Below are 4,061 nucleotides of genomic sequence, written 5' to 3' on the forward strand. Positions count from 1 at the left end.
TTTTTTTTTTTTTTTTTTTTTTTTTTTTTTTAGAGAGAGAATTTTTTAATGTTTATTGTTTAGTTTTCGGCAGACACAACATCTTTGTTTGTATGTGGTGCTGAGGATCGAACCCGGGCCGCACGCATGCCAGGCGAGCGCGCTACCGCTTGAGCCACATCCCCAGCCCTAGATAAGTGTTTTTAAGCTCAGATCTTGGTAGAGAGCTGAGATTGGGAATCTGGCTAAGGAAGCTTGTGAATTAGAACTCTTCTGAAAAGTCACTTTTGTCAATTCTGTTTTTTCTCCTCAAAAGTACCCATTTTATTTTTGATCCATTAGGGGTAGGTATATAGGCTCCTGTAAGCCATGGTCCTATGGAGGTTTGAGATAGTAAAAGGCTTCTGTCAATTTCTAAAATATGAATACATTGTTAAAGTGAAATCAAATCGCTGTGAGTCTGACACTCTACTATTTACCAAAAAATCTTCAAAAATCCCATGCATGTCTTGTTGGGATCATTCTTAGAACTGCTTCTATAAATGGAATGGGTTTCTGCTTTTGGTTCAAAACTGTGCCCAGATGCTTCCTACCACACACTTTTTTTCCTTTGGCTCCTCTCCACTAGGTCAATTCATGTCATGTTTCTTTTGATTTTCATTAACTATTTCTGTTTTTAAAAAAGCATCACCTAAAATTGAGAAGGAAACATTGATATCAGTTTAAATGATGTATAAAGCTGTGCTGTGTCTAACTATTTTAGTCAATTGCTGTGATCAAGAGACCCGTCAAGAACAATGGTAGAAGAGGAAAGGTTCATTTGTCTCTCATGGTTTCAGAGGTCTTAGTTCATAGACGGACTCCATTGCTCTGGGCCCAGGATGAGACAGCACATCATGGTAGAAAGGCATACACTTCCCATACCAGGGGGAAATATATACCCCAAAGTCACCTTTCCAGTGAGCTACCTCTTCCTGCCACACCCTACCTGCCTTCAGTTATCACCCAGTTAACCCCTCTCCATGGATTAATGCATTGATTAGGTTAAGGCTGTCACAACCCAATCATTTCACCTCTGAACTTTCTTGCACTGCCTCACGGATGAGCTTTTGGAGGGGGTACCTCATATCTAAACCATAACATGTGTTCATAATGGTGATCTCTTAGAATTCTAAGTAACGGAACCAAAGTAATTAGGCTTGAGCAAAACAGATGGATTTGTTTGAAGGATTCTAGGCAATGTCATGAGAATCAAAGGAAATGTGAAGCTGTGTTTTGGAACAGACGGAGGAGGAAGGATGCTATCCATGTTCTTTCTCCCTTTTCTTCCATGTTTCACTGAAAGTCTGCTTTCATTCTTTTTGTTTTATTTTTAAATTTTGTGGTTCTGGGGATCAAATTCAGGGCCTGGAACATCCTAGCCTTCTACCACTGAGCTAAATCCCCTGCTTTATTCTTTATCTTACTGTTTATTGACTAACTGAGCTCTTCTCATAGATAGACTGGGTGTGGGGGAGGGTAGACTCCCCCCCAAAGTTATTGAATTGAGTTGGCAAATAAAAGTTATCCATTACAAATCATTATAAAAATAATTTGTCAAAATATCTTCATGCTGTACATACTATATACTTCATGAAGATCGTCTAGCTTAGCCCTTGTTATCTGAAAGCAGGGTCTCCTGACCTTGTTTCTTTGTGCAATTCTACGCTGATTATTCTGTTGTCCTCTTTACTTTCATATGCATTATTTACCTTCTCTACATTGCTGTTGACCTTGGAAAACTGGCTTCTTCCTGCTCTTTCACTGAAGTTCCCTTGCCTTATTTAGCTTCCATTTGATTGAACTATGGCAAATCAGAAGGTGAGATGAGAGGGAGAGCAAATATTTATTTTTTGATCTTTATTGCTTCAGTACTAATTCTTCTCTGGCAATAGACATAACTATATAGATACAGCTTTCTACCAGACGCTTCTCACTGGGATCTAGTAAAACCATTTTTTCTCCATGTCCCTCAAATCTAAGAGTAGGAATAGCTCCCTATTAATGCTAATCTCTAGGTACCTTGAACTAATTGAAACTATGCATATATTTATGAGTACTCCTTTGAAAGTTCTTAATTTGAGCCTCTGAGATGAATTCTGCTTATTAACAAGACTTTGGTATTTGTACCACGATAGCTTCAGAATCAAGTCCTGAATATGAGAATTCTTGAATAAATTGTACCCTTACTTAATGAGAATAACCTCTCAGCTTGGGAGTATGATTGAGCATGAGAAAACTGTAAACCAGTGCAGGTAGTAGCTAAAATTATTACCGATGGCATCTCTGATGGTAATTACTATTCTAAATATGATATTTCTACTGGAGCAAATTAATATATCCCTTATACTTGATATAAAACTATTGACATAAAGATGGTTCTTTTTTGAACCCTAATTAGTAATCAAAATTAACATTTTATATCACCTGGTAAGGAGGTTAGTACCCCTTCCCAGTCTTGTCTTAGTGCTGTGTTGACTTGCTTGTTCTCCATGACCATACAGCCTGGAGAAACTTGGGTACCTCGATATATCACAGAACATCATGCTATTTTATTATATTTAAGGCATTGTACTAATTTGATAAAAAAAAATACTTGGTATGCATGCTAAATTGTGGGAAATAAACTGTTTGGCCAGCAGTTCTGATACTTGGAACACACAGAATTGGTGACATGAGATGTGGATAGACCTTGAAGAATGGTCAAAGAATATGAAGATATTTATATCCCATTAGATGGGACATAAAGGAAGAGCTACACAATCAGGTTGACCAGATGACCCATCCAGTGGACATCAGTCTCTTTCCTTAAAATGGGTTGTTTGATGGATTTATGTACAAAGTGACTATGTTAGTAAGGATGGGGATTGTACATGAACTCAAGAGTAGATTTATCCTTTAACAAGACTAATTTGGCTTTTATCCCAATGAGTGTTCACCCTACCAATAACTAATTACCAATGCAAAGGCCCTGATTAGTCAACATTCTCCAAGTTGGCTTGCCACCCTCATCATAAAAGGGCGAGTGATTTATCCTCAAGTAAATATATAAAATTCCCAACCCAGCTGTGCCTTACCCTGATAGTACTATTCTCTGAAAGTTTATAGATAGCCCTATCCATTGTCATGGTATTCCATACAGTATTTCTTCTAAACAAGGTATGGTTAAAGAAGTATGTTAGAGGGCATGTGAAATTCACTGACATTGCCATGTACCTCTTCTCTAGAAAGAGGAGTGGCCTGATAAAGGACTGGGAGATAAAATTCCGTACAATTGAGACACTATCCTACAGGATGCAGTATGCTTTAGGTCAGTACAAACTTTTACTACATCACACAGTTCTTTAGGGTTTTAAAACATCTGGTTTCTGTTTCTCTCAGATTCAGCCTTTTCTAGGTTGCCCTTCAACTGAGTTAAGCATTCTTCAGAAGCTCTCATTCATGTAGACATAAAGTTCTTATATCTAAAGTACCATCTGTTGGTCACAATAAATAATAACAGCTTGTATATTACCAAAAGTTCTCTATAGGTTTAATGCAATGCCAATCAAAATCCCAACGGCATTCCTTGTAGAAATAGAGAAAGCAATCATGAAATTCATATGGAAAAATAAAAGACCCAGAATAGCAAAAACAATGCTAAGCAGGAAGTGTGAATCAGGCGGTATAGCGATACCAGACTTCAAACTATACTACAGAGCAATAGTAACAAAAACAGCATGGTACTGGTACCAAAACAGACAGGTGGACCAATGGTACAGAATAGAGGACACAGAAACCAATCCACAAAACTACAACTATCTTATATTTGATAAAGGGGCTAAAAGCATGCAATGGAGGAAGGATAGCATCTTCAACAAATGGTGCTGGGAAAACTGGAAATCCATATGCAACAAAATGAAACTGAATCCCTTTCTCTCGCCATGCACAAAAGTTAATTCAAAATGGATCAAGGAGCTTGATATCAAATCAGAGACACGCCATCTGATAGAAGAAAAAGTTGGCTACGATCTACATTCGGTGGGGTCGGGCTCCAAATTCCT

Source organism: Marmota marmota, unplaced genomic scaffold (genome assembly GCF_001458135.2).
Source record: "Marmota marmota marmota unplaced genomic scaffold, marMar, whole genome shotgun sequence".
In the NCBI taxonomy this organism is placed as follows: Eukaryota; Metazoa; Chordata; class Mammalia; order Rodentia; family Sciuridae; genus Marmota; species Marmota marmota.